The sequence below is a fragment of the Planococcus citri genome, chromosome 1, assembly GCF_950023065.1.
Source record: "Planococcus citri chromosome 1, ihPlaCitr1.1, whole genome shotgun sequence".
NCBI lineage: Eukaryota > Metazoa > Arthropoda > Insecta > Hemiptera > Pseudococcidae > Planococcus > Planococcus citri.
Window position 1 is genome coordinate 71,856,398 of NC_088677.1, and position 22,916 is coordinate 71,879,313.

The 22,916-nt window shown below is 34.7% G+C and overlaps 1 protein-coding gene across 1 annotated transcript in view; it reads right to left on the reverse strand.

The window, feature by feature from the left end:
- The window catches only part of GEFmeso (Guanine nucleotide exchange factor in mesoderm), a 105,652-nt gene that overhangs the window by 82,430 nt on the left and 306 nt on the right, over nucleotides 1-22,916 (reverse strand). The window lies entirely within an intron of this gene.

Consider the following 22,916-nt stretch of genomic DNA (forward strand, 5'->3'; position numbering starts at 1 on the left):
ACAGTTTCCAATCGATTTGGTGTGTCGAAAATAGGGTATATCCCAAATTTCAGCTTTCTTGGTCAATTTCGTAAAATTTTTATTTTTCCCTCATTTTTAGCCTACCTATACTATAAATTTGATTTTCAAAAATTCGCCAAAAATCAAAAAAGGCACTTCAGCACTTAAAATTCTGACAGGTGATAAATTTTTGACTGATCTTTCGATCTACTTTTGTACGGTTTAGAAAATATCGGCTCTATCCAATCACATCGTCTTACATTTCTAATGTTGAACAGTTGATTTTTAATTTTTTTTTTAAAATTATGATTCTGAAGGATTTCCATGAAAAATGTTGATAATTTCCTTGGCAATACAAACAGAGCCTCCTTCCACCAAAAAAATGTTCTTTTTTCAAGAACTCTCAGTATTTTTTGTTTGGAATTTTTAAAATCATTATTTAAAATTTTTTGATAAAGAAACTAGTGCAACTTTTAAACTCTAGCAAAAAATTGAAAACTCTCAGAAATACAGAATATCACCGACTCATTTCCCCTTTACCAACTATCAACACATTCCACACGTGATCCATTTTTCAAAACTCTCCATTTCGACTTTCCAGAGATCACACCATCTCAGACAGACAAAAAGTAAACACCACTTCGGTTCCTCGAACAAGAAAATCACCACGTTCAACTTCTTATAACAACGATAAAAGAAATAGTAAACATAGAGCACACGATAATCAGAATAAATCCAGCAACAAGGTAAACTAAAGTAAACCGAACAAAGTCGATGCCTGGATCACGGACCCGTCCACATCTTATAAAAATTTTCAAACCATATCGACCGGTTTGTCTATAAGAACATGAGAATCGCTGCCGTCCATCTTCCCCATAATCATCTGAGAAAAACACACAACCTAAACCAGGTATAGATTCTTGGTATACTCAATACTGGTACTTAGTAAAGGCAGGTATTTCGAAAAATCTACCAAAAGCAAGCTGTATGCTGTATCATTGGCGAACTCTTCGAGTAAAATTTTATTTTTACACAAACCCTCGAGCCTACTATAACACTATAGATAGTATAAAAATACTTTTACATAGAACAGAATAATCCGAGACTGGCTGAGTTGTACCTCTCGCGTATAATTGCGGAATATAATTCTTAGTCACGTTCTTCCCTGTTTTCATCGCGTTCCAGAACACAGAAAAGAAAGAAAAAAACCACCTCGAATATCCAAATATGGAATCCGTTTATACGTAACCGAGTACCATAATTTTTCTGCGCAAAGTCTGGAGTCTGTATATAAGAGGTCGGCGGCGGCAACCTCTTTTTCGAATCATCAAAAATATCGTCTTGGAATTTCTTTTCGAGGTAAAACGAGATTCACAATTCGAATTTCGATGGGAAAATGGAATCCAGCGCATAATTAGAAATCGTAGGTAAGGAATCTGAGACTGACAATGAGAGTGATGTAAATCGATATACGAAATCACTTTCGCCATAGTTTCAAATTGCTTGTAATGAAGTCCGATATGGATTTTACCTACATAACAGAGATTTACCGTCTTCATAATATTAATTTTCATATTATGTAAATAAAAACACACTCCTCTGTACTTCTGTAGACCTTAATCTAGTTCAATTTCGACGACCATCGAGTGGGTAAATGTTATCAATTTTATAATATCCGGTACAACCGGCATCCTCGTCATGCTCCAATCACTTAAGGTTTGAAATAACACTTCGCAATATTCGTTTCTATAACATTCGATAACAGTCTAAGAACAAAATCAATCCGCTGAGTAAACGACTTTTTCTATTCTCTAGGGTTAATTTGATTTGATTGCTCTAATCTGGCCATATGTTGCGCTCGGTTTCGATACAACACTACCAAAGATGCGAAGAATTTTTATCTCGGTCTCACAGTCGGACGACTATTTATATTTACGACATTTCTCTGTTTTCTTTTACCGTCGTTGCGACCTCCTACGTATGTACGTCTACGTACTAAAAATTTGATCGCTTCGATTAGCGATAAGATTAGCCAGTATGGTCACCGCTGAGAGATCTCTACTACCGGATCGAGAAGATCCTGTGGCTAGTACAGTTGGCTATGGCGTGAAATAACATTGTACTGTATTACGTAGGTACGATAGGCTTCTTCTTCGCTCATTTATGTACAAAATAACACCGCCGCCGCATCAGCCACAGTCGTCTGTACTCTTCGGTATACTACATATAAAATATACCAGCAGCGTATCGAATACCTTCGTTTATACGCTTCGAAATCCGTGCGATTGTCGATCATCAAAAAATAGGTACATACGGTGTACAGCCGACCGGGAATTGCGCTTCGGTGGTATTGAAAAATCCATCCGTCAGATGGTTTATCCACCGGTACCGGATATTTTCCGTTTTAATCAATCCGACAAAGTAATCTTCTCCTCTCGATGGAAGATTCGAAATTCGATAAGGGTAAATTATACGATCAAATTTGTATTTATTTTGAACTAAAGGTCGCTATAATCATGGTTGTTTGGATTGCCAACGTTATTACAAAATGTATTAATGAAGAGGGCCACATGAATTACCCTAAATATTGCTGCCAATCGGTGAAATTTCTACAAATCTGAGTTGAAATTTGCTAAATTTGTTGAAATGATATGAAATTGAATTGAAATTATGTAGGCACAAGTAAACTTTATTTTTCTACTTCTTCCAACCACAAAAAATCCTGGAGCATTTCGCAGCAATTTTCAGCATGAAAAATTCTACACATTCAAGTTTTAATAAGCTTCAAGTAAAAATAAAGTCAGATTTTTCAACCCTTTGATTTTTTTAATTTTCTCAATTATTATTAGATATCCTACTTAATAGTGATAAAATGATTCAAAATGACGTAAAAATGATGGAGAAAAAAAAACAAAATTTGTTAAAAATACCAAAAAAAAATTGAAAATATGTACTCGTGCAAATAATATTATCCAAGTAATGTTACAAAAAATCGTTTTTTATGCTTGGATAAATATCTGAAATGCCCTTATGTAAATTAAAATGGTTAAAGTAGAAACAATTTATTTAAAATGTGGTGCAAATCATATGAAATAAACTGACAATTTTTATGACCCATTTGACCCCTATTTTTACGCATCTGTTGAAAAAGTTGAAAAAAACGTGTCACTCGATGAAATAAACTCGTCACAAAAAAATCAAAATTCGAAAAAAATTCAATTTTCAATTTCAAACATCAAAAAAAGTTTAAATTTATTCAGTTGTCTTATTCTGACCTCTTTCTGAGGTATTTCATGAAAAAGTTGACAAAAATTACACTCACAAAAAAAAAAAAAAAATTCGTTCATTTTTTTGAATCTTTTCGAATTTTGATTTTTTTGTGAGGAGTTCATTTCATCGAGTGAAAGGGGTTTTTCAACTTTTTCAACAGATACGTAAAAGTAGGGATCAAATGGGTCAACTTCACCTCTCAAAACTTTTTTCATGTTTTAAATTAAAAAATTGCATTTTTTCGCAAACTTTAACATTTTTAAAATCAACTTTACAACATGGTACCATCCCAATTTATTAATATGTTGTTCAGCATGAAATGTTTTCCATAATAATATTTTTTTCAGAATTTTTGAGAGTCGGAACGATATGAAAACTACGCTTTGAAACTTTTTGAGCTAATTTTTTGTACGAAAAAAAGTGGCAACACTGATTTTTATGATATCACCAAAAAGCCTTTCACAACCCCTAACTATGGGAAAATGTTCCATTTTGGTAGGTACCGCGGTTATCGAGTAATCCACTGCTGAAATGGATGATTTTTTAGGCTCACTGAAAACTTTGACACTCTTTGGCTACCTTTAAAAATGGGCTAGAGGGCTGCGATTTACGCCATTGGACATCCCTTCGAAAGGTCTTTCCATAGGAAAAATTTCACAAAAATCGCCGAACCCCCTACCACTTTTTGGTCAAATTGACGTGGAATGACCCACGACACTTTGTAATTTTAGCAATTTTTTTAACTTTTATGACATTTTGAACAATTTTTGAACCAATTTATAACAAATTTTTGGGACATCAGAACATTACTTGAATAATTTTTCAATAACTTTATACACTATTTCTAACGATTATTTGACCTTTTCGACGGTTTATATGCCATGTAAACCATTGTATATGTTATGAATCTTTTGAACAAATTTTCAAATAATTCAACAACTTCTACCTATTAAGTAGTGTTATCGAGGCAATTTAATAACTTTTTAATCATATTATTTCGAAATTAAACATGCATCTTACCAGCTCATTTCAGTCAACCCCAATAATTTTTTTTTCTTATTCTCACAAATGTGGAATATTTTTTAAACTCACCTGAAACAAAGAAACAAAATCAATTATTAAAAAATTATGCAATAAAATAGAATATCGAGGAAACGAACACGGACATACAGTAAACGATATTGCCTTTACAATTTTTCAAAATAAGATTAAGACTTTTTTAAAAATTCAAACAAAAGGTTTGCAGCAAATATTCAATTCAAGTGAGAGAATGTAAAATGCACAGTCATCTTCATCATAATGAACGATATTTTTCGAACGATTCGCTGAATCAAAAATATGCCATTGAACTGAACATTTTAATAAAGAAAAAAAAATTAAAAACCTTGAAAAAATAATTGAAACAGCCACCGAAATATTCGTAGCATTATTGAAAAAATAGATTCTCCATATGAGGTCGCTATCAGGTGTTGAAATTTACGATTAAATGTTCTTCCAGTCCTCCTCCATCTCATTCATAGAAAAAATGTCAAAAAATAATGAAAATTGTGAAACACGTCGTCAATTTTCATCAATTCGGGGTCGCGCAGTTCGAATCTTAGCTACCCACTTTGAAAAAAAAGAGTGACGATTTACTTGGGTCTCATCTCATTACCCCCGCAGATTCAAATGTGTGACTTGACTCAACTGCAGGTAGGTATTTATAATTTCGATCGTTCGATTTTGGTCAAAAAGTGGAGTAGATTTCTGGTGGGTTTTTGGCGATATTTAGAAAAACTTGATTTAAAACAGGGAAAATGATCTGAGGTAGCTGGGCTACAGATTGAGAACTGTGTCTGACTCAACCGCAGGTACTTACTTGGGTCTGGAAACAACCACTGATAGAAAACGGTGCCTGACTCAACCACAGGTCCTAACTTGGGTCTGAAAACATCCACTGATGGAGACGAAAAGACGAAAAGAAGAAAAAACCGAAGGACCAAAAGATAAAGTTAGGACCTGTGTTTGAAACAGACACCATTTCAATCAGTGGGTGTATTCAACCCAAGATAGGACCACTGTATGAAACAGACACCCCTTTAATCAGTGGGCGTGGTCAAACCTAAGATCAGACCCAAGTTTGGACCAGTGTTTGAAACAGACACCATTCAGTGGGTGTGTTCAGACCCATGTTGGGACCAGTGCTTGAAACAGACACCATCTCAATCAGTGGATGTGTTCAGACCTAAGTTAGGACCAGTGTTTGAAACAGACACTGTTTCAATCAGTGGGTGTGTTCAGACCCATATGTTTGAACTAGTGTTTGTAACAGACCCCGATCAGTGGGTGTGTTCAGACCCATGTTGGGAACAGTGTTTGAAACAGACACTGTTTCAATCAGTAGGTGTATTCAGACCCATGTTTGAACTAGTGTTTGTAACAGACTCCAATCAGTGGGTGTGTTCAGATCCATGTTGGGAACAGTGTTTGAAACAGACACCATTGTCCATTTCAATCAGTGGGTGTGTTCAGACCCAAGATTGGACCAGTGTTTGAAACAGACACCATTCAGTGGATGTGTTCAGACTCAAGTTGGGACCAGTGTTTGAAACAGACACCATTTCAATCAGTGGGTGTGTTACCCATGTTTGAACTAGTGTTTGTAACAGACACCAATCAGTGGGTGTGTTCAGACCCATGTTTGAACTAGTGTTTGTAACAGACCCCAATCATTGGGCGTGTTCAGACCCAAATTGGGACCAGTGTTTGAAACAGACACCATTGTCCATTTCAATCAGTGAGTGTGTTCAGACCCATGTTAGGACCAGTGTTTTAAACAGACACTGTTTCAAACAGTGGGTGTGTTCAGACCCAAGTTTGAACTAGTGTTTGTAACAGACCCCAATCAGTTGGCATGTTCAGACCCAAGTTGGGACCAGTGTTTGAAACAGACACCATTGTCCATTTCAATCAGTGAGTGTGTTCAGAACCATGTTACGTTAGGACCAGTGTTTGAAACAGACACCATTTCAATCAGTGGGTGTGTTCAGACCCAAGTTTGGACCAGTGTTTGAAACAGACACCATTTCAATCAGTGAATGTTTTCAGACCTGAGTTAGGACCCGTGTTTGAAACAGACATCATTCAGTGGGTGTGTTCAGACCCAAGTTAGGACCAGTGTTTGAAAAATTGAAACAGACACCCTTTCAATCAGTGGGTGTGTTCAGACCTAAGTTAGGACCAGTGTTTGAAACAGACAGCACAGGTCCTTACTTTGGGCTGAAAACACCCACTGATGGAAAACTGTGTCTGAATTAACCACAGGTCATTACGTGTGTTGAATTCTGTGTCTTGTCTCAACCACAAGTATCTACTTCAGTCTCATTACACCCACAGATTCAAATGTGTGTCTGATTCAACCACAAGTTTTTATAATTTTGATTGTTTGATTTTTCCCAAAAAGTGGAGTAGATTTCCAGTCAGTTTTTGGCAAAGTATGAAAAAAAAAAATCGGCGAACCTTTGTGCAAAGACTGGTTTGGCATGGAATGACCCCTTGGGCCTTGGTGCAAAAGTCTCATCAAATTTTTTCATAGATCTCCAATCAGAACACACGAAACCGATCCACTAAAATAAATCCTCTCTTCTCTCAGCCCTACTCCCCATTTTCCCTGCAGCCTCCTCCACCTTTCCTTTATATTAACCAGACAATGCGTTTACCATCTTAATACTTATTTCAAAGCACTGTCATTCATCGCAAAAAAACAAAAGTGAATCGAGCAAAGAAGTCAAACCAAAACAATACTACGACTACCGATGATGACAAAGTCATATAGCACCTCGATTCATTTCTGGTCGCGTCGCGACGACAAAAATCACCATAATGCATTTCCTGTTCGCAATAACCTTTTGTCTAAGCTCCGAAAACAATTAAACGCTCGTCTACGATGGTGATTCGTAAGTCGTAATTTATATTCGTATATAGTTCTTTTGTTTCGTTGTTTTCGTTTTCGAAAATGGACGTGTCGAAAGCTATACAGAAGGGTTGGTCGTGTTGTGTTTTTTTCCATCATCATTTTTTTTTTTTGTTTAATGCACATTGCACGTATGCTGCATTTGAATGGCAAACAGATGAGGGGGAATACTTACTCGATAGAAGTAAAATGCATCTTTCGGAATCGTTCTGTTGGTCTTGTTATTTTTTTCGCAACATCGTGCTTCGAGTCGCGTGCCCTTAGCGAAGAATTTATAAATACCTGAGTACATTCGCGTATTTATGTATAGCATCGGCAAAAAAAATACGTACTCGTATGTGGAAATAGTACAGCGGTGTGAGCTATAGCGGCGCGGCGGCGTGAATAATTAATGAAATTTAGTCACGACAGATGCCCGAAGCGCGTGTTCAAAAAATGCACGAGTCGAGAAGTAAGGAGCAAAAGTAACGTTGTTTATAATCTCGATTCAGTGCAAAGAATTATAAAAACTATCCGGTCTCGAGGAATAGTCTGATGCAAAAGAACGCGAACGCCCTCGCCCTTGCCCTCGCTGCAGTCGACTTATTATGATTTTAATATATTTATACGCTCCTCGTATAGTTTTCAAATGAATTGTACATATATATATATGCTATATGCAAGCTAGAATGTATACGACCTGCTCCGCAGCGATAACAATACCGGTAATGAGATAGCTGGATGAGATAATAAAGCCGAAGAGTCGTTATGCCCACGAGACGTACGGGGATCATAGACTCTTATACATTGATCACGTTTTGTTTTTATTTTCGTCGTTGTTATTTTTCATCTGTAGGTATGTAGTAATAGAAATTTTGTACTCTCGAAAAGCTACGGTATACGAGTGAGTATATTTTTAAACCATTAGGAAGTGATAAAGAGACATTGTATCGGGTGCGAATACCACTTATAATCGTATTAGAATTAGATCGATCGAGATAAGAAACGAACGGATTTGGATTTTCACCTATGAGAGTTTCTCTTTATTGAAGATAAGAATCGCCAAGCCAGGCGCGAGCTTTGGACTCCCAAATATAATATTACGATACGCGAACGTGTAGTCTGGCTTTTAGCAACGCTTTGATCTCGATTTCCCTTCTTTTTTTTCCGCGTATCCGTGCCCAGATGAAAGAAAAAGTATTGCCAAGACCCCTATATACGTATTTGCTTTACTTTGTAATACCCAATAAGTCCCAGATGCATAAGTGTAAAAATGACGTCACCGTCAAGACTCCGATAACCCGAGTGCGGATGACTAGACTCGGGAATCACCCTCATATAAAATGAAGCCGACATGACGACTGCAGCATCGACGCTGGCTCTGGCACTGGCAACCCCGATCCGATGCCCGAGTAAATTGAACTTGACCGATAATATGACATAATGCGGATGGTAACAGGCAACAGCTCCTCCCCATTTGGTAATCTATATTGCACCCTGCAGTTCGAATCGCCCGAGTTGGGTCTCTCTTTCGGTATCTTCCTATAGTTTTGTTTTTCCAATGGAGATAACTCGATTTACCCTGAACCAAGGTCAAAGAGATGGAGAATACCGTTGAAATTAATTTTTTATGGGATTTTTTTCACAAATGGATGATTACGTACGAAATGAGGGTGGTCGGGATATGTCGAATGCGCTGTATGTGGGGTGATTTTGTACGTACATATAAAATGTGTTGACAGATGTGTTACAAAGAGAATACAGATAAATATTAGGATGTATTTGTTATCGATAAGATACTGTTATTTTTTTCGATTTGTGTTACGATCGATGAAATTGATTGGGATGTTGTCAATGGAGCCCTTCTTACTGCAAGTTCTGTTTCTGAACTTCGTTCTTGGCCTTTTAGCAGTTGTACTGGAGAAAAATCAAAATTCGCTGGAAATGATGAAATAGCTCTGAAATGGCTTCCAAAGATCTTTTCGGTGGAGCAGGAGACAGAGGGGGTCAGCTAGCTTATTCTATAGAAGCTCGAACGAAAAATAAAAGGTATCCTCTGATTTTATTCGATGTTTCTTCACCTTCTATGCGTGGTTTTGGACCCAAAATGTCGAAAAATGCATTGCATCCTAATTTTAGGACCAACAAGATTTCAGAATTAGTTTCGAAATTTTGAGTCGCAAGCGTCTTTCTGGGTGACTCGATTTTCGATTTGGGGCCAAATTTTGAGCTCCTCACCCCCTTCTCCCAGGTCCCAGATCACTCAACCTTGGTTTTAGGGTCACGTAGGATTCAGAATAAGTTACATTTTAATACTAAAAAACTGTGATAATGTTTTGTGGAATTTTTGAGAAAATAATTTTTAAAGATTGCGAAAAAATACGAAATTGCAATAAAAAATTTTAAAAAATATATTTTTTCTATAATGTTGAAATATGGCATACAACAGATTTGTTTTGTTGAAAAAATCACTACTTTTTCGTTACGTTCTTCAATTAACAAAGTAAAATTTTTCACAGGAAAATTTTAAGAAAATTTAAATTTGAAGAAAATTGACCTGTTTGACGTCACATATTTCAACACTGTTGCCAGTTTCATCGAAAATAGGTCAACTTTTTTTCAATTATTTGAAAGTTTTTGATTGCGCGTTTGAATTTTTTCATTTTTTCACTACCCTTTTGACAAAATTCACTACTTTTTCACTACTTTCACTACCTGTTAGATACTTACTCTGTGAAATAATTTGTCATTTTTTTGATACAGTAGAAAAATAAAAAATTTTTTCTTGCTTGAACAGAAGACAAATTCATCACAAAAAAAATCGCTTTTTGAATATAATTTTTGCATTATTGCACTTGAAAAGTTGGGAAAAAAATCCGATGCCATATCAACTAAAAATGTTGAAAAAATTCATAAAAATTTCATCTTTGCTTGCTTTTTTATGATGGTCGTATAAAATATTAATTTTTGCTCACATTATGAAAAACGTTTGATAAAATTTTGAATTTCTGACGAGTGGTTATTACTCGGATACATTTTGATGAAAGGGTAAGCAAAGATTAATTTTTTACAATTTTAAAACATTTCTTGACGATACGACGTCGGAATTTTTTAAGTGAAAGCCAAAATTATGATCAAAAGCGCATTTTTTTGTTAACAAATTTGCCATATTTTTAGGCAAGAAAGATTTTTTGCGGGGGGGGGGGAGTTCTCCACTCGACCACCGCCCCTTCACACACAAAAAAAAATTAACAGGGTATCCACTATTTTCGGCAAGTCATTTTTCTCGACTTCTAAGTATTCCAGACCTATTTTCCGGATTATTTTTTCCAATTTTCTATGATATAATTTGTACATACATTGAGAGGCATAAAAACCACCCTTTTTTGTAAGAGGATGAGGAGTTTACTTTTTGGCTTTTAAAATTTTAGAACTTAATGATGTTTTATTGAAGAAAGTTGATTTTGAAAAAGAAAACAGAACAGGTCCAAGCGAGGGAGAAAACTCTTGAAAATCTGTATTTCGAGAAATGAAAAAAATTACGAAATTCCCTGACTTTTGTCTGACTTTTCCAGGTTTACTAGGAGAATGGACACCCTGATTAACAAAGTCAAATTTTTCACAGGAAAATTTTCAACAAAATTGAAATGGAAGAAAAATTGTATGCAAAGTATTTTTAATTTCAATCAAAATTATTTTTTAAAAAAACAATACAAATGAATACATTAATGAATTTTTTCATTTTTTCACTACCTTTTTTTGATTAAATTCACTACTTTTACAACTTTCACTGCCCATTTTTAAAATTACTACTTTTTCAGTCTGACCCTCTCCCTGCCTCCCCCTCAAGGAATTCAAGACATAAATCGATTTGTAAACCATATTAATATGTTTGGTGCTTCTTTTGGAACACGATGCCCCTGCAAAGTTTTATTTTGCATTCATTGTTCAGCGACCTGGACATTTATTCGATTCTAAAAATACAATTTTAAACTCACGAAATTGATGTCAATTCTCGTAAATGTTAGTGCAATAATTTCTAAAACTATCACAATCAATTCTACCCATCCAAAAAAAAGATCCAAGTGCACTCTTCTCCTTCATCGTGTCACAAACTTTGATGGACGTTTCATTATCTTTTCCTCACTTACCCCTTGAGTTTGTTTCTAAGACATCAACCCATCCTGTAATATATAATCATTCGGACCACTCGTGTGCTTTTCTCAACCCCATATAATAATTGTAGATGCAAAATGGCCCGAAGGTCGAAGCCCGAAGAATCGAAGAACCCTCCTTTTCATAACAATAGAATATCCACATGTGTCGATCTACAACACGTATAAAAACACCAACACAAATTTCTTGGAAAAAATCGAGCAAAAAAAAAGTAAAGAAAAAACCCTCGGAAGATGGTAGTTGGTAGGCCGTCACGTGTTCGCTTTCACAATCATCGCGGTCATTATCGTTTTGAAAGGTTAATTCCCTTCACGAAATTATATAAAAAAGGTAACTGGAAATCTCAGCAATCGATCACACAATCGTTACAAAAGACTCGAAAGGTCAACCAGCAGGCCATCAGGACGAGCAGGTAAAAGATCGGTGAACGGCTGCAGCGTTTCGTATGCGCCTATTCTTGTATATATTTTTTTTATACCTATTCTACTATATTTTACAACTAGATATACGCGAGAGCGGCGATTTTCTACGCAGAATATCGTAAAATAGCCTACGCTCGGCGTTATGGAGTTTTTTCCCCTTGCCATTTTTCAATGGCCGACAAAGAGTGAAAGCTGTAAAGCTTTTGATGTTTTGATTGAAAGCGCGCTACGCTAATTGAAATAGTCAAGTGTCACATTTCGAACACTAGTGTAATAAATCGTATCAGTATGTAAAACGTGGGTAGGTATATAGGAAGGCATTGCGCGAAACTTCTTTCTTTTTCTGAATACTTACTTACCGTAATAAGGTAATTCTTTCGGTCGTAAATTTACCTATAATACAACTTGCGCACGAATGGTCGTGTGTAATGAAGATGCGGCGGTCTTCGATCTTTGGATCTTCCAGGTTACGCAACACCAAACCATGCCGAGTGTCGACCTTGTCTTCGGACTTGGAATTTGTCTCCGTCGTCTTTGCTGCCAAGATTTTTACATATACGATATTTCAACGTCGACGTCGGTCTTCGATCGTGATGCGTCCGAAAAGGTTCGTTTAAAATCGCAGTTTCGCCCGCTGACTTTGGATCTCCTTTGATAAAACCGCCGCCGAGCCGCAGTCTCACGAGAGCAGCGTAAAGGATTAAAGTATTGATAGAAAAAACGTGACCGTGAACGAAAGTGAAATAAGTACAGCATGTGCTATAGGAGTACGTTTTGACCAGTGACCAATTTTTTTTTACCAGGTGAAGATGCTGTAGTGACACAAATGACGAATTACACGGGTTTGAATTTTTTTTACGAGAAATTGAGAAATGATTCGAGATGCGAAGGGGAAAAGAGGATTCCAATATTTTTATCCATGTGCAATGGTACAAGGTGTTCACAAAACGTGCTCAATCTTGACCAATTCAAATGCATAGGGTTGCTTTTGTTTTTTTTTGTTCATAAAAACACAATGATTATTTCATGAACCATTTTTTGAAACAGGTTCTGAGGTGTACTGCTAATTTATAATCACTTCTTTCAAAACTGAGGCACAGAAAAACTTCGAATTGAAAATTTTTGAACAAATTGCTCTTTCGATTCTATTACTTGGGCAAATTTATAAACAGCGGGGGGCTCAATGTGGTAATATTAATCCCTGCCATATAGAATGAGTAAAGTTTAATTTTAATTGGCACATTCCCTTGTGAGACTTTTGCGATGAATTCATCAGAAATCACTCATGTCATGTCATGTCAATTTCTGAACAGAACATCTCGGTTGAACATTTCCTCCCTAAGTATATACTTACGAGTAATCCAAAGATTAAAGCGATCCGACGCTTATGCGTGTAAATATGCCTCTATAAGCTCTTCCGAACACTTTTATGTCGCGACGATAGACTCGAGAAACCGTAGAAAAACCACTCACAATAATTTTTAAACCCATTTTATACTCGCGAATGTTTCCGGATTCCCTCTCTCTGTGAACGCGATTGTTTTGCTGGGGAAACTTGAGGAACGAGTGGAAATCGACTGTTGATAATATTCCGGTAATCTCTCGACTCAATTAAACGGAATTTTGTGAAAAGTGAGACTTCACGCGGAATATGATCGCAGCTTAGAGAGTGGAACTGGAGGTATCGCATTACACTCGACGATCACGAAGTTTTATGAAAATGTAGAATTGAATTTTTGTTTAGAGAAGACTATAATAAATGTAATGTGTCTTACAAAATTATTCAAAATGAAAAAGCAAGACTGCAGCAGGACATTTTTCAAACACTTCACGATTTCTTCGCGGGGGGGGGGGAGGGACAATAGTTTATCAGTTAATTTTTCGCTTTTCAATGTATTTGGACATTTTAAGATTTCTTGGAGGGAGAAAAGTGTCAAAAATACTTCCAATATTTCAATTTTTCATTGGAGAGGCATTCTGCAAACACTTCACGACTTTTTTTCGAAGAGGAGAATTCCAATATTTTTTCGAAGGGGGGGGGGGAGGGAAGGAGTTGACGATATTTTCTCATCTAAATTTTTCGTTTTTCAAATTTTTCAACTGTTTGAGTGTTTTTAATAAAATTATCATCGTGGGTACTTTTTTTCCCGTAATTGTTAAAAAAAAAATGCAAATAGCTGTAATGAAACAGGGTAACCCTGCCCCTCTATTTTGGGGCCAAATTTGAAAAAAAAATAACTCTCGTATGGTAATGACCAAAGTTTAAAAAAGTAATCAAAAAACTCATAAAACGCGAACAAAACATTTTATTACAAGAAAAAAATCACAAAAAAGCCAGAATATTTTGTTTAAAAAGCTAAAAAAAAGGACTTTTTGACAATTACTGACAAAAAATGACAATTTTTCCACATTTTTTCCATAAAAGTGCATAATTTTGCAACATTTTGGCAATAAAGCAGGATTTTTCGGCAATTTTCAACATGAAATTGAAAAAATGGTTTTCAATTTCTGTCAAGAAAGGAACATTTTTTTGGAAACTTTGGCAAAAAAACGAGACTTTTAAGCAATTTTTGGAAAAAAATTAGGCTTTTTGAGTTTTTTTAGCAAAAAATTGACAATTTTTAATAATTTTTGGCAAAAAATAAAACTTTTCTGTTCAGCATATTTTCACTGAAAAAGTGATTTTTTGACAATTTTTTTGGTGAGAAAAGTATCTGAGATTTTTGAACAATTCCGTAGGGAAAAACTCCAAATTGTTAATTTCTTAAAAAATGAAAAATCCAAACTGAAAGAGCCAAATCCAAAAAAAAAAAAAAAATTTGAGGAAAAAATTGAAAATACCGAAATTTTAATTTTAAAATAATTTTGGTATTGGTTCTGATTGTTTGAGACTTTTACTCACTCTTTTCTATTTTGAAATTGTGGAACAAAAATTTTGAGACTCCCTCTTCTGAAAATGACTTGTTTATTCCAATTAAAAATTAAAAATTTTCCGCATTTATTCTTCTCTAATTTTAAAAATTTGAATTAAAAATTTTCTCTGAAGTAGTGATAAATTTTTAAAAGATCTAAACATCTGAAAACTTTGAATTGAGAAAAAAAATTGAAATGCTTATTGAAGTAGATGAAAAAATTGATAGTAATAATATTGAACCTCTCCCCCTTCCATTCGAATAAAATTTGAGAAATTGCCCTGCTTTTGTCTGTTTTTCTATTTTCTAACTTTGAGACTCTCCCTTCTGAAAAATATTGAGGTATTTTTGCAAAAATGATTTGTTTATTTCATATTTATTTTTAAGTGGTGATAAATTTTCAGGACAAAGATCTGAACACCCGAAAATTTTGAATTGAAAAAAAAACTCGAAATGCTTTCTTGAGTTGTGAAAAAAATTGATAGTAATAATCGAATCTCTTCTCCTTTCCATTCAAATAAAATTTGAGAAGTTGTCTCACTCTTGTCCCGTTTTTTAAAAATGTTTTTCAGTTTGTTGGACAACTTTTCACGCTGAAAATCGCAAATATAAGCAAGTACCTAACGTCCATTTGTGGAATTTGCGCGCAAATGCTCACCTTAAGACATTTTTTCCAGCGATTTAGTTCTTCAACTTCATTGGATAAAATTTTGTGAACATTTTCATTTTCAAGAAATCCTGCTGGAGGCTGCAGAATTGCAGAACAGCTGAATACAGTTCGAAGCTGTTTCCAATTGTTTTGAAGGAAAACACGAAAATAGGGTAAACACCTGCCATATTTCAGCTGTTAGTTCAATTGGCCAAAATTTTGAGTTTTTCTCTAATTTTTACCTCAATCGAGAAAAAAAATCGAAAAATGCACTTTAGCATCTGAAATGGCTTTTGGCTAGATGATGTATTTTTTGCATGTTTTTTCAATTCAGTAAAAGTCTAAAATTAGTACGAAAAAAAAAATGGAAAAAAATAAAATTGTATAGAATAAATTATTGATTTATTTCTGTTCCTGTGAATTTTTTTTTTTTTTTTTGATGTTTCAATTAGCAAGTTCAACTTGAACCATCTGGCCAATGTTATTTCATTTTAATTCTTGCCACAGTTTTCGATACTACGATGTTCCATTCTTCAATCGATTTTACTCTACACAGATTTACCAACTAAATCGCGATAACCCATCGACTCTCGATTCGTGGCTGTTTCATTTCGTAGTTGAACTGAACCCCCATAAGCTCAAACAGTACCTATATACGAGGAGTCATCGACCAAAAAAGAAAAGAATCACTATTTACGGATTGTATAATATATAGAACCAGAAGATCATAAGAGAAAGATAATCACTTAGGAAACGTGCCTTTACACAGTTTACACACAGCACATGTTCTCATGTTGCGATTCAATTACCACGCGAGAAGCGAAGGCGAAAGAAGGAACGATGTCAAAATACCATCGAATATAAGAGAGAAGTATCGTAATAACGGATCTTATGTATATTCACGACTTTTTCCCTATAGCTGCGTATATATGCATATTATGGTTTGGACTTTCGTACTAAATCAAACAACGCCTAACATAGGGCACATAGCACACTCCCTCTCGGCATAGTATACACTATGTACTAAAATGCGCGTGCATTTTTAATGAAAATGCCATCCACGTCCCCCCTCCCCCCCCCCGCTTGAGCCGCCTGCGCCTTCGTTCGACTGCAGCAATCTAACATTCTTCGAATTCGATTATGTATTTTCATATTCCTAATCCGTATTATAGTACGTATACGCACTTTAATTACTTACATCCTGTGTATATGTGTTCGTGTATAGTGTGTACTGTACGTAGCCTATAGTACGATATGTCTACGCGATATTATAAATCTTTTAGACACATACAAATTTACGCCTGGCAATTGAATTAATTGAAAAAAAAAACGCAGAATACCGATGGTTGGCGCGTCCGTGTAATCGCATAATCATCGTTTTTTCCCTCACTCTGCCTCTCTCATCGTACGTGAAAAAAAAATAGGCGCAAAAAACCTATTAATTAATAGCTGTCATGTAGGCAACATGTTGCATTAATTGGCCGTACAGTCGATGCTTGTTTGTGTACTCTGTGGCCTGTCCATATTATACTGTTCCGTATTCTAGGAAACATGTAACGGAATCTAAACGCATCGAAATTCAAACCGCCAATTTATCCATCTCGTGTCCGGCATCCGGCTCCGGAGTCCAGAGTCCGGACGTTTCACTCCAAGTCGAACCCGGTGGCCAGATCAGATCTGCAGTATTCTAGGTAGTCTGCACGTCTGAGGTCTGCAGCGTGTTATCATTCAATTCTACGACTACGATTTCATGGCCACAAAACGAAGGCGCCTGTTTCGTATTACTCGGTCATGCATCGCCCCTTCGCCTCCTCTTCATATACCTGTGTGCAATAATTTGCAATAAACTGTAATGGGCAACCACGTGGAAGTTAGCTGAGCACGTACAAATTCAGGCATCAGCGTCATCTTGTGTGCATAGGTACTCGTACATAATTCCCTTCCACATCGAAGCGTCGCTGGGCAACCTAACTCTAAGACGTGGTCTCTGTTTCTGTTTACGATGGTATGGTTGTAAGTGATTCGCGAAAATCATTTTTTATACGTAAACAAATGGCTTATTTTTATGGTAATGAGTATTGCGCGTGCGAAATGTACGAGTTTGTCGATAACAGGACTGCTCAAATGGACACGAAGAATGGCCCGAGGCATGGCAAAGAGTAGAGGTACTCGAAGCGGTGAATTTAGGTGAACATTTCAAAGTAAAAATGGTACTTATTTTGAGGTATGAATTTGAAATTATGTCGTTTGAGTGACAAATGAAGAAAACTGCTTTGCTAAACTTTTGGAGGTTCTCCAGGTTGCCATGTTGGGGAAACAAATTGCTTTAATGGGTGCAATGGTACTCTGCCCATTGACCAAACACAAAAAAGTTGAACTATTCAAGAAAAATCATTTTTTTGGAAAATGGAAAGTTATGAAAAAGCTCAAATCCGTAGTTTCCAACAAAACAAGTGAATATAAATTGGGAATTTTTTTTCAAAAATAATTCAACAACATGAGTAAAATCATTAGTCAAAAGCACTTTTTGAAAAGATTTTTAAAAAATTAATAAGAAAAAAGAATTGTTATAACGATAGCAAACAAGGTCATCTGGCAATTCTCAAGTTGAGCAAAAATAAAAACTTGGAAAAAAAATGCCTTTGACCAAAAAATGAAAAAAAATCTGGGCAGCAAATAGTGGAATTTTAATCAAGTCATAAAAATCTTGACGGAAATTGGGCCGAAATATGACACAAAATTTGGCGAAATTGCGAGCTTTGTAGGGGGGGGGGGGGGAGACTACGAATAAAAAGCAGTTTTGTTTTGAAGCACGAGAGGTAGCATGGAACTTTCTGTTATTTTGAAAAAAAAGAAGTATTTTATCATATAATTAGATGTTGGAATATGAAGATGAATATTATAGAGACAAATAGCGATAAAAAACACAAATCCATAGAGTAAAAGAAATGACTAACTGAACTCGCAGATGAATTTGTATTTTCTATATATTCATCTTCACACTCCAATACCAATACCTGATTAGGTATGCCGATTTTGTGTTCCTCTAATATGGTCATTAATTTGATTGCTCAGAATATTCAGACAGAAAGCTCATTTTAAAGATGCTAAAGCTAAACGTTTTGATTTCTTTTTCTTTTTTATTACTGTGGCGATATTTCTTTCTGGTGTAATTTCAAAGAGGGGTCATTCCACGTCAATTGGACCAAGAAGTGGTAGGTGGGTTCGCCGATTTTTTTGAAATTTTTCCTGTGGAAAGACCTTCCGAAGGGATGACCAATGGCGCAAATCGCAGCCCTCTAGCCCTTTTTTAACGGCTGCCAGGGGGTGTCAAAGTTTTCAGTGAACCTAAAATATCATCCATTTCAGCAGTGGATTGCTCGATAACCGCGATACCTACAAAAATGGAACTTTTTCCAATAGTTAGGGGTTTTGAAAGGATTTTTGGTAATATCATAAAAATCAGTGTTGCCACTTTTTTTCGTACAAAAAATTAGCTCAAAAAGTTTCAAAACGTAGTTTTCATATCGTTTCGACTCTCAAAAATTCTGAAAAAAAAATATTATGGACAACTGTTCATGCTGAACAACATATTAAAAAATTGGGATGGTAACTTGTAACAAAGTCGATTTTAAAAAATTTAAACTTTGCGAAAAAATGCGATTTTTTGATTTAAAACATGAAAAAAAGTTTTGATTGGTAAAGTTGACCCATTTGACCCCTATTTTTACATATCTTTTGAAAAAGTTGAAAAAACTCCTTTCACTCAATAAAATGAACTCATCACAAAAAAATCAAAATTCGAAAAAATGCAATTTTCAATTTCAAACATCAAAAAAAGTTTAAATTTATTCAGTTGTCTTATTTTGACCACTTTCTGACGTATTTCATGAAAAAGTTGATAAAAATCTCACTCACAGCAAAAAAAATTAAATTTGCTTTTTTTTTGAATTTTGATTTTTTTGTGATGAGTTAATTTCACCGAGTGAAGGGGTTTTTTCAACTTTTTCAACAGATACGTAAAAATAGGGGTCAAATGGGTCAACTTTACCAATCAAAACTTTTTTTCATGTTTTAAATAAAAAAATTGCATTTTTTCGCAAAGTTTAAATTTTTTTAAATCGACTTTGTTACAAGTTACCATCCCAAATTTTTAATATGTTGTTCAGCATGAACAGTTGTCCATAATATATTTTTTTCAGAATTATTGAGAGTCGGAACGATATGAAAACTACGTTTTGAAACTTTTTGAGCTAATTTTTTGTACGAAAAAAAGTGGCAACACTGTTTTTTATGATATCACCAAAAATCCTTTCAAAACCCCTAACTATTGGGAAAAGTTCCATTTTTGTAGGTATCGCGGTTATCGAGCAATCCACTGCTGAAATGGATGATATTTTAGGTTCACTGAAAACTTTGACACCCCCTGGCTGCCGTTAAAAATGGGCTAGAGGGCTGCGATTTGCGGCATAGGTCATCCCTTCGGAAGGTCTTTCCACAAGAAAAATTTCAAAAAAATCGCCGAACCCACCCACCACTTCTTGGTCCAATTGACGTGGAATGACCCAGAGATCTCATTCTGGAAACAAATTGATTCTGATATCATGTTGTAAGAAGGGAGGGGGGGGGGAATCGTGTGTTTGTTATAAGGAAAAAAGCTTACGGTCTCAGAAACAGCTTTCAGCTTCTCACTAAAAAATTTCAACTTGAATTTTTTTTTGCATAGAGGTCAACAAACTGTTGAGAAAATCTCTCAAAATCACTCTACTCACTTACATAATAATATTACTTTGAGAAATATGTAGATTAAAACAAGGAAAAATCGTCGAAGTCTCCAGAAATTTTTTGAAAATGTCCACCTTTTATCGATGAATCGAATTTGATTGGACAATCAAATCTGCCCCTAGAATTGTATTTTATTGATTTTAAAATTCGTTTCAAAACCATTATTTCATGGCCTGAAAAATCATACAAATTCATCTCAAAAACTGATTAAAAATCTAAAAGCACCCTGACATCTTTGAAACTTTAATCAAAATTACTCAGAGGCAAAAATCTTCCCAATATTGTCTATCTGTAAAATGCTCGACATTTTTAGATTTCGAAAAAATGCCATTTTTGAAATTTTGAAGAAAAAAAAATTCCAAAAAACTAAAAATTCTGGAATTTTTGACGGTCAATAAATTTTTTTGTGTTTTTTAGAATTTGAAAAAATTCTATTTCAAGTAAAATAGAGAGTGTAAATTGGAGAAAATAAAAGCGCAAAAGTTTTGAAAATTTGAATTCCATTACCAAATTTACAAAATCAAATTCCAAAAATAAATCGTAAAAGCGGTCAAAAATTTCAATTTATATATTTTCTAAGCAGATTCAGTGGTCTTTTAAAATTATTTTTTTTTTAAATTTTGAAATGCATAGAAAAATCACAAATTTTTGTATTTATGACCAAAATTTCTAAAATTTGTTCACTTTTAACTTTGATACGCAATTTCTATAAATTGGTCCCTATTTTCAGCACACATCAAAGAAATGTCAACATTTCTGGTTCACTTGGCGATGAATATGAATCCAAAGTGGGTTAAGTCATTTTTTAAAAAAGCACGTTTTACGGAGATTTTTACTTCCAAAGTGGGTCAGTCATCGATTTTTCAAAGTGAATTTTTCTACAAGCAATTTGTTCTATGTCCAAAGAAAGGAAAGGTGCACCGACCTTTGGAAACAGAACAAATAGCATAAAAAATTTTAAAGCCATTTTTTGGGAAAAAAATGTCTTAAGCCACTTTGGAATAGAGCTCTTCAATTATTTACATGAAAAACAGCTGGTTAGTATTTGTGGTGTGGTATGAGTATAATTTGGGGAAAATTGCATTCAAAAAATGATTGAAAACCTGTTAGAATTATATTATCAAAACTCAAAAAAAAGTGTTACAATCGATAAAAACTAGAAAAAACTGGTAAAATTTCGATTTCATCAATTTTTTGTTGATTTTTGATGATTTTTATGCCAATCTTATAGTATTGATTTCTCTTAGATTAATTTTTTACGAATTCCAATAAATCTTGCGAATTTGTATTCCAGAGAAAAAAGAGACACATAGATAGCAATTTTTTGGGGCCTTACAAAGATACAAGAATTTATATTTATAAACAATTCCTAGTTTTTTTTTCGCAAATGAAAATTGTTTACCAATCGTTTACCTTGAGAATATTTTCAAAATCTGAACCAAGGGTCAATTCAACCTATTTTTAAAACCACTGCACGAATTTGTTTTCAACTTCCTGGCGATCGAATTTCAAGTGGGATGAATATGAAATACAGCGACCTTTTAATTAACTGACCCTTCTTAGAACAAAATATGGAGATGGGAAGAATTCAATCATTGTAAACAGAGATATATCTTCGCATTAGATTCAGGATTCCGTAAATTAAAGTCTTAAAATCAGGGTTTTTTAATTTTTTTTTTTTTTTTTTTTTTTGAAAAAAAAGGTAAGTATAAAAATGACTAAAATGTGGTAAGATTTTTTTTTCGTTACATTGAAATGTTTCCAGGAGTCTGAAGTTCACTTTCAATACGAATACGTAAAATTAACGTAAAATATGTCAAAATCATCTCATAACATAAGATTGGCATAAAGTTTTTCTACTCTTGGCAACACTGTTTAATGAATTGGAAAAAATGGTTCAACTTCAAAATATCAAAAATGACAATCGTTTTTTCTAATTTCTTCAGTTCTACATCAAAAATGCGTCACTATACAATAGGTCAATTAACGATGAAAAATCAAAATAAAATCGCATAGCACCGTTCGAACGAAATACTTTTAAAAATAACGTCTACTCATCGAAAAACTTGACAATTATTCGTTTACAGTTTACTTAGCACAAGCTACCTAATTCGTAGACAATCGGTATTTATCACTCTCTCTCTCGCTCTTCTGCAACTGCCCTTCAAAACTTTTCCAGAAAACAATAGTGTACTAGAAATTTTCCATTTGCATAATCATAATCAATAAAAATAATAATAAGGATAGATATTGGTAACAGCCAAGAAAATAATCAACCTGGAAGTTACGTTTTACAATTACAAATACATTTCTGGAAAAGCTGACAAGTTCGAACTTGTTCTACGACCGGAAACTTTCGTGCCTTATTTTTCCAAATCTATCCCCAACTTTAGCACCACTGCCTCCAAATCAGACAAATCAAAAACAACAAGACCCATCGAACACAACATCACCGAAGAAAAAAATAGACTCGAATTCGTCTAAGGAAGTGCTTGTCGAGTGTCGAGATGAATTAAATAATTAGAATGATTACTTCCACAGAATCTAATATAATTCTCGAAGAAAAAAAAACTATACCCACGATGATATCTCCAGACACCATATGCGATATTCGTTGTTCACATGACAGCGTAATCGAACACTTGTTAACAAATCAACTACTTACTTCCTCATGAATCATTTCCCCTCAGAACTACCATCATTCATTAAATAAATACATGCTACAAACATCATAAACACTATTACAGGTGACATAATTAATATTCGAGTAT